This window comes from Pollicipes pollicipes, unplaced genomic scaffold (assembly GCF_011947565.3).
Source record: "Pollicipes pollicipes isolate AB1234 unplaced genomic scaffold, Ppol_2.1 Scaffold_5444;HRSCAF=6438_pilon_pilon_pilon, whole genome shotgun sequence".
NCBI classification, from domain to species: domain Eukaryota; kingdom Metazoa; phylum Arthropoda; class Thecostraca; order Pollicipedomorpha; family Pollicipedidae; genus Pollicipes; species Pollicipes pollicipes.
In genome coordinates, this window is record NW_023596685.1 from 41,998 (window position 1) to 51,728 (window position 9,731).

Consider the following 9,731-nt stretch of genomic DNA (forward strand, 5'->3'; position numbering starts at 1 on the left):
CTCTCTCCTCTCTCTCTCTCTCTCTCTCTCTCTCTCTCTCTCTCTCCTCCTCTCTCTCTCTCTCCTCTCCTCTCTCTCTCTCTCTCTCTCTCTCTCTCTCTCTCTCTCTCTCTCTCTCTCTCTCTCTCCCTCTCTCTCTCGCTCTCTCCCTCTCCTCCTCTCCTCTCTCCCTCTCCCTCTCCCTCCCTCTCCCTCTCCTCTCTCTCTCCCTCTCTCTCCCTCTCCCTCTCCCTCTCCCTCTCCCTCTCTCTCTCTCTCTCTCTCTCTCTTTGCCTATAGCACCCACAAGTCTGACCAGCCATGCCCTGGCTTCCCTAAGACGGATGGCTATGAGCAGACAGGCTGGAGCAGGCTGCCAAGGTATGTGATCGATCTCACCCTCCACGTCTTCATCCACAGCTAGACCATCTTTTCATCACTCACTTCTCCAGATATGTGTGGGAATAAATCCAAGGTCAATCTCCCTGTCTACACCAGGGAAATCTTTACACTCAAAATCTTTGGCATATAAATTATGCATGTTTGGCTTTCACAAAATCAACATCTGGACTCTTGCTCCAGATAGTATGAAATACTACTTGATCAAAATACCAGGATGTGGTTAACATAGCTGGTGGAAAGGTTGCTACATCTAATTAACTACAATTGAATAACGAACTTATGGATCAACCCTACCTCAGTTATAGGATGCAACAGTCCCAACTGTCATGGTACTTCTGGCTGTGATAATTTCATGACACTGTTTGGGCCATAGAATAGGTAAAATATTATTCATATAAAATAAAGGTTTACTTGATATACTTCATTTGCCTGCAAAGTTGACTCAGCACAAATGCTAAAATAATAAACAAACACAAACAACACATGCCTGCATCAGTTGCATGTAAAAAGATCACAACTTCACCTGAAACAGTGCTGCAATGCAAATATGAAAACACAGCAGCATTTATACTGCTGAATGAGAACTTAGGGCAAAGCAGCTTTGGCACACAAGTCTGGAAAACACTATCAGTAGTGCTGATTGTGCTAAACAAAAATGAACCCCGCTAACTCTGCTATTGCTCACCTATTGGGAGGCTTGTGTTTTTCAATGAGGCTAAATTTTGACATGTATTACCACAGTTCACATGATCATTACTGCTAGTGCACCTTCTTAATACTTGCACAACTATAATGTCAATGTCTGGACTGAGACTGAACCAACACAAAATTAAGCACTCTCAAGTACTTATAAAAGTGTATTTACAAATTAACTTGTGTTGGAGTGAACATTTTGCACCTGACCAAGCAGCACTGACGAGTGCAATGCCTCTTGAATAGAACAGAACCAACCAACAGTGAGAGATTTGACACTGGCCGAGCAATATTTGGCAGTTAACCATCAACACACAGGCAACGACGGCCTCTTAGCCAAGACGACAAACCCACCTGACAGGTGGACTGGCAAAGGACATTGAACAGATGGCGATACGACTGGTCACAACAAAAATGACCCCCAAAACTGCACTCACTGTGTTTGGTAGTATTCGTATCCGTTTCGTACTCAACTTTAGTTCGATTTTCCGCAAACGCGGCTCAGAGAAAACCACAAAGTGATGACGCGCATGACGCGCGATCGCCACAAAGGCCGCCAAAGATATCGGCTGTCAGCTGGCTGTTGCCGGTTACTGATTCGGGCACTAATTCACCGCCAGCTCCTTGACCAACCAGAAACGCCGGAAAAAATGCATATATCTGGTACTGGAACCCATCCAATAACAAAACAACTAGGGCAATGCAAAGTATTTATCTACAACTTAAACCCCAAAAGTTAGAAAACAGACTATATGTTCTTCAGACTGTATGAACTATGCGCTCTCCGAACGCCGCGATGATCAGAATCCCGTTTTGTTTCGACACGCTTGAAAATCCCTAACAGGTGTGCGAATTGCCTGGACAGACAAGAGTAAATGATCCAAAATTATGATCTAGGTGCGCAACCAAGAATTGTTATGGGTGTCTCGCGGCTCATTCATGGTCCCTTATAAGCAGCTTCTGGTCATAAGAGCCATGGTCCATACCTCCTTGGCTAGAGGAGATATATTTCTTAGATACACATACGCAACGTCGTAACATAAGCCTGCAACAGTTCCTGTCGGTGGGTGTGCTTCTTGTCACCAGCACACACTCGTGGACTGCCAACATGCTTCTATTATCTAGACCGGGAAGGAGGAAACGCCAACAAGATTACATGGAAAACGGAGTTAAGAGTAACAACACGTTCTATCACAGGTGATGTCACGAGTGACAGATCACAAACCCGACACATCGCCTCTCCTCCTTAAGTTGCAGTCCTTCAGGCAGGCGGGGAGTCTGGTCACCCGGCCGGATCGAGTGGTGATCGGCATGGTCGTCGGCAATGACCGTACCATCCGTCGGGCTGCATCGGCTCAGGAGGCTGTTGTTGTGCAGCAAACTGAGTTGGCTGAGATGGCACCGACTCTGGTGCTGGTGTGATGACCTCACGAGGTCTAAAACGCTCTGCTAACTTCCTGAGGACCACGCCCCGTGATCTGTTAAAACAGTGACTACGTCGCTTGCACTCAGCGGCGGTAGTGGCTTGGCGGCTCTGCTATAGCCGTGTGCCTGCCTCTCCTTCGTCTGGCGTAAAGCCCGCCGAGCCTCTTGGTGCGACGGAGCTGAAGAGGTCAGCAACTGGAGAGCAGCTGGCAGCAGTGTCCGCTTTTGTCTTCCAAACATCAGCTGCGCCGGAGACGCTTGTCTGCCTTCGAACGGCATGCTGCGCCACTCCCGGAGCACGATATTCGCATCGGTGTTCGTCTTGCGCGCTTTCTGCATCAGGTGTTTGGTTGTCTTGACAGCATTTTCCGCCTTGCCGTTGGCTTGTAGGTACCTTGGGAACGTCGGATGTCTTTAAAGTGCAGGTCTCTTGCAAAACCGTTGAATTCGTGCGCTCCGAACGGGTTGTTGTCTGAGATTACAACTTCCGGGATTTAGTATCTCGTAAAGTGTTGTTTGAAGACGGCAATGACGTCTCCCTCAGTCTTTCCAGCGAGCTCGTCTACCTCGAAATAGCTCGAGAGGTAGTCCACCGCGCGCAGATAATCTTGGCCACAGAACGTGATGATGCCCGCAGCTACGATTTCCTATGGTCTTCTCGGCAAGTTCGGGCTACGCCAACGGCTCTTTCTGCTACTTGGTTGAATGAGACGTGCATATGGCGCATTTAGAGAGCTCTTGGAGTTATGTTTCTATGTCAGGCCAGTAGGCGACGGCCCCTTTGCTCGACGCAACAGAGTGCCGCGTCCCATGAGGGTGAGGTTGTAGACGTCCTTTTATGTTCTTCCTCAGAGTTGGTGTGTGACACACCTCCCTCCTGGCCAGATGATACCATCGTCGATGGACAGCTCGCCCCTGGTGTTAAAGCATGGCAGGGCCTCGGCGGGCAGTCGTGCCTGTCGTCCGGCCAGCCGCACTTGATGATGTCGCCGAGAGTCGCACTCGTCCTCTCTCTCTGCATGCTCAGCGACTTTTCGAAGCTGCAGTGGGAGACAGCAATGAAGTCCACAGCGCAGAAGTGTAAGCGCTGTTTCTGGTGTCTCGGCCTCTGGCTCACTGGTAAACACCGGTACATCCAAAGCCACTTCTGTATTTCACACTCGTCACAGGTACTCCACACAGTCCGTTCCAGCCGGGCACTTCCAGTCCCCGCGCCGGCGGCTCTCTGAGTCTTCTCCTTGTTACTCTGTCCTCTCCTGGCCCCCGCAGCCGCATCCCTCGCAAGGGGCGCCTGGGGCAGGAGGAGAGGAATGCGAAGGCCTCTAAGCGGCGCTCGCCAAACTACGCAAACATTCTCCGACTGGCACATAGGTGTTCTCTGACACCTTACACAAGGTCTCCGTTTCTCCTTCAGTGCGTGTTCGGAAGGCGGTTGTTAATGTTTGCTGGTGTTTTCGGGCGCCACCGACCGCAGTGATCATTTGGCGCCATAACGAGTTTTGTTTTACCGAACTAATGGGCGTGTAAGAGTCCCGAAGTTGAAATGTTTGAGGAATGAAAAAGACCTGTTGAGATTCAAAAAAAGCGCGAGTTGTCCCCTAAAATGTCACAGGGCGTCAGGGGAGAGTCACCACTGCCCAAAGTAACGTTGACTTTCTTCCACGAGGCGCGGACACGATGTGAGCACATGGCGAACGGTGAGAACAGCCACCACATCGCTGGCAGATAGGTTGATCGGCTCCTGGCAACAGATAGCCGTGAGTTGAATGGTTTGCCCATACGCAGTCTGCAGAGCACCACCTCTTCTTGCCGAACTTTGCGATAACAGTACAGGATACCAGGATAACAGGATAACCACTGACCCAGTTTGGGTTTTATTGCTCCTGAGCTTATTTTCATTCGTCCCATCCCAATAACGCTGCCACTCGTTCCGCAGAAAGGTTTTAAGTGCAGGAAAAAATATCTAGCAGGAATAGACAGAGATCGCACACATGGAGCCAGCGCTGCTCGTTTGCAGCCGTGCCAGCCACCTCGTCGCCGGCGATTCCAATGAGACTGGGGATCCAACACAAGATGGCTTTCTTTCGGGCCTGATCCAGTTGGGTCGGACGTCCTAAAATATCCTGTACAAGGGGACATGATGGATAAAAAGACCTCAGACTCACAAACGCACAACCCACACCGCCAGAAGTTTTAGATCCATCCGTGTAAGTGTGTAGCCGTCATATGACGCCATACACTCAAGTGCCCCTCGATCTCATTACATCTGGCAAGACGGACATTCTTTTTCTCTTCGCCCAAAGACATATCTATTAATGGCGAGTTCAAACGCCAGGGAGGAGGGACAGATGATCTACCCGCTTCAACCTTAGAATGGAAATTTCGCTTCCCCGCAGCAAGACTTGTATTCGCTGGTCAAAGATCACAGCCTGTACCCGAGGCGTGCTGCAAAGATAACGCACAGCAGGCGGGAAAAACCGCGTTATATGCCGGATGGGAGGGGAAACTGTCGCAGCTAAGTGCATAACGCATACCGAGCATTTTCTTCCCGCTGACCAATGGCGGCTCGTGTGATTCCACATGAGGTTCGCGGCAGATGATGTGCGGAACGCCCATGTGATAACACGTAAACCAGTGTGAGGGACAGTGTCCAGGACGCGTTTGGTTGGACCTCACACGCGCTTTCATAAATAAACAGGCATAGTCCAGCCTAGAACGTATGATTGTTCGACACAAAAGCCAAAGCGTGCTTCTATCTCCCCCATACGATGTGCGCGAAACGCATTTTAGTGTGTTCAAAAGATTGAAAACGGCCTTCGCGTTGCGTTGTAAGATGTACTTTATACGTTAGTCGCCGGTCAGAGTATACCCCAAGATATCTAGCCACAGGATCCGTTGAGATGCGTTTGACCACCACAGACGGATAAGCATATTACCGCATTGGCCGACTACGACAAAAATGCATGGCTACAGTCTTGCTACAGTCTGTTAGAAAACCTGAAACCCGTTTATGGCGCTCCACTTTTCGGTTCTGTCCACAGCTAACTGGAGATGCCGCCCCATCGATGAAGCTCTTGCTGAACTAGTCCAAATGTTAAGACCATCAACAAAAAGGGCAACACCATCTTGGGGCATACCATCAACTTGAGGGAGCCTCCCAGAAAAGTGCGTTCCCAACACGGACACGGAAATACCGGTCATCTAAAAAGTTTTGAAGAAAAGTGTCCTGATCACCGCGTAACACCGTACCTATATAGCTTGACAAGAATGTCATAAACGCCTCGTGGTAGCAGAGGGGCATCTATGTCAAGAAGGCAGCGTCTGACGTGTTGGTTGGCTTCAAATCAAATTTGTCCGTTCCGGTGGCTCAGTTGGTTAGAGCGCCTGCCTTCCGATCATCTCACCCGTGGCAGGGTGGGTTCGAGTCGTTTTAGGGCGCTCGCTATTTGGCCTTGACAGGTATGGCTTGCGGCCGGTGGCAGCGGTCCGCGCTAAAGGTCAGTTGATGTCAGAGGGCAGGACGGACCGTGCCGAGCATGCAGCACGTTAAGCTGTCGCCACTAAATTCTGCCGTTGACTGCAATTGCGCGATCGGGTGGTGGGGGTCAGGGCTCACACAACAAGCACTGCTTAGCGTGAGCACTGATCCCAGAAAATCCATCCATTCAAGAGGTTCGGGTCAAATTTTATAAAAAATCCCACGCGAATTGCGGTGTGGTCAATAACTAAAAGATGATCTACTGTGGTGCGATTCTTTCTAAGACCTCACTGTGCGCTTGTAAAATGTCATGATGCTCCAAAATCAGGTTACGCGGTTTTTAAAAGATGCGCAACAGTAGTTTCTCGCCAAGAAGCTCGAAATTCACCTCTGGTCCAAATCTAACTAAAGACCAGTGATAGACCACTAAGCACGCGAGGCGGCAGATGCTTAAGCATATCGTTGTGCACAGTGGCCGGGGCTTCTGGCACACTTCGAAGATTGTAGTACGTAGCGCACCTCATATATAATACCAATTGGCGAGAGCCAAAAAGCACTCCGACATCCAAATACATTACCGAGATAACATGCCAAGCACATACTCATTTATTGGCGCAGCGCATCTCACACACGAGTCCGGATAATGTCATTCACGCTTATTAAAAATAAAAAAACATGGTGCCGACGATGTCGGCTGGGCTACAACGCTTCGTTTCAATGAATATGACTCATGCATTGCCGTGAGATGTTGCCAACATGTTCGCTGCGGACGGACCGTAGTAACATCCTCTTAAAGCGCACCTCTTGTGCACCTCTTATACAATTTCAGTTGGCAAGACCTGAAAACCGCTCTGACATCCAAAGACATACTCTACCGAAATAATATGTCAACAGCAATCCTAAGGAAATGAGGCCAAGTCCCGCAAACTGAAGACCGAAGCAAAGCCAACGTTTTCGGTAGGGTATATGTACGTTTATAAGCGCAGTGCACCTCACACACGAGAGTACTATCTCGATAGGGATTGTACTTGGGTGCCCGGGGTGGTTTTCAGATCTCGCCAACTGGACTAATGCAAGAGGTGCACTACTTAAGAGGGTGCCTCTGCAGCCCGTCCGCGGAACATGATGCAACATCTCACTGGAATGCATGACTCTTATTCATTGAACCGAAGTGTTGTAGCTCAAACGGCATTGTCGGCACAATATGTTTATTTCTACTAAGTGCGAATCGCATGATAAGGACTCGTGTTTGAGGTGCTCTGCGCCAGTAAACGAATATGTACTATACAGAAAACGCGGGCTTGGCTTCGGTTCTCGGTTTTTCCGAGACTTGGTCCATTTCCTTGGGATCGCTGGAGGTGCTTTAGCTCAACCGGCATTAACGGCCCCGTGCACGTGTTGTCCATTTGAAATATCAGTTCAAGTTTCGCTAGTCGAAAATAATATAGGTGATGCAAGAACTGCAATAACAAGGTGAGAGGGTACATGCCTTTACGGTAAGTGTGCGATGGACCGTAAGTTATGAGATATATGATCGAAATTACGGTATGTGTGAACGTTAAGTGTACCAGCAGAAAATTTCAGACCCAAACGTGAATAACTGGGACAAATTTTTTGGTTGTTCGTATGGCTGTGATTTCGTGACTAGTTCGCCCTTTTAGTGCATCTTAGTAATCTTCTGCGGTCTATCACGCAAACCAAGTTGCTGGTTTCTTGCCGAAATTTTTAACATTGTTGCGTGGTAATTTTGTGAAAATGATAGTCATTCTATCATACCAGCATTACGAGTAGCAATGGCCCAAACCACGAAATCAATAATCACAATCCCCCCCCCCCCCCCCCTCCTCCTCATCGTCTTTGGTGCTAAAGACGTCGTTTGGGTTTCATGATTTCAAAGCTGGGCAATTCTGCTAACGCGAGCTGATCGTGTTCGCTGCGTGCTGCGCGTAGAATGCTCCCGGTGGAGATTTTTCCCCTTCTAAAAAAGGTGAACTCCTTCAAGAAAATTGTTTTCAGCAGGCCGCTTTTGGTGCTGGTGGTCCGTGATGCTCTGGGCAGCGGCTTACTGCCTGTCGTGCATGGCGGTGGCGGCCCCCATGTACCGTTCCGGCCACGGGCATCGTCTTTGCCGTGGGTGGTTGCTGGCGGTTTATACGAGGGGATGAGTGGGTCCTGGTGGGTCACGCGCAGCTTACCGCGTTAGGAGTTCCGGCCACTACTCCAGCTCACACCCAGGAGGGGTCACCCGGGGCGCTGCGGCTCGCAGCGTCTCCAAATTTCTCCTTCCAAACCGGGCATGCGGGATAGGCCAGCGGGTGCGGACTCTGACATGCCGCACGGCGTGGGGTGGGGGGTGGCCCATCCCATGGAAGGGTGTTTCCCGGCACACCGTGCACATCTCTGCGAGAGAGAGTCCTGCACACGCCCTTGACGGGCCCATATTGCAGGCATCGACTACAGCGGCGGGGCAGCGGGGTGTGCGGGCGGACCTCATAACCACGTGTAGGTTGCATGTAGATGCGCAGGGAGTTGCGGCAGCCCGAAGCGGACCTTAAGCAGGGGTGGGGGCGCTCAGTTCTCGACGGGAAACGGGTTACTGCCGTTGCTTCCTGCGACGCACTCTCCTCCAGGATTATTCTCGCAGAGTCCCCGCCTAACCCGGAGCGTAGACCACCGCTTTCCACCTGGTTAGGTTTGTCTGCTGGGGTGACACGATACCCTCTCAGCCCCCGAGTGATGGCCATGCCAAGATGGTTCGAGTTTGAACTGCGTCCCCTGGTTTCCAGAAGGAGGTCACCGCTCCTCACTGCCGTGACCTGAGCTACACTCGTTCGCAGAAGATCGTGAATTTCGTCCCAGACCTTGAAAGGACTGTCTTTCCTGCAGGACTCGATGGGACAAAGGAATCTTATAAGGAGGAACGCCGCCCCCGCCTGAATCCCACTATAATCGCTGGTCGCAGAAGATGCGTTGTCCCTTGGCCGGCACCATGACTCCGCCCCGCTCCGTCGTTGCCCTGGGTTACGAAGGTAACACGCCGCGCGAAGGAAACGCGACAGGCGTAGGTGTCGGTTGTACAAAAGATGGCTAGATAAAAGGGAGGCACATAAAACTTGCATCTAAGGAACTATCACGCAACAGAAACAACGGTGTTACAGCTCTGAACAGAACACCACATGTTCTAGAAGCGGAGATAACAGGATGAAACAAGGGAGCAAGTATCGCGCGTCCTCACGCTATCAGATCGCAATCCACAGTTTTTTTAGCCAATGCAAGACCTCTTTTTCCCCCTCGACGGACCAAAAGCCATCTCCGGGGGGGGGGGGGATTTACTTCCGGCATAAGGCCAGGCAACGATTACGTTAAACCGGCTTATGCTGTCAGGCGCGGGCACTTTGAAGTGATGTTACCTTAACCTTGCTCATTTTTGTCCAGCAAGATCATAGTAAGTAAAGCAGATCGCAGCAATAGATATCTTTATTTCGTCACGACAACACGCATTCAGTACGTTTGAACACAGTGAGCCTCTTCAACGGCCCTCCCGCCAGACTCCTAGGGTGCCGCGAGTCCCGTGTGTGGTGTCCGTGTTAGCGGTGACCTTGACTCAGCTGACTTATCGGTGGTCTTTGCGATGGATGTATACCGGGCCGCTTCATCGCAGCAACGGGGAGAGCAGTCCCGGGCTCCGCTGCCCGGCACGACCTTGTAGTGCTGTGTGATGTTATTAAGTCCTGGAAAGTCCTAACAAAGAAAA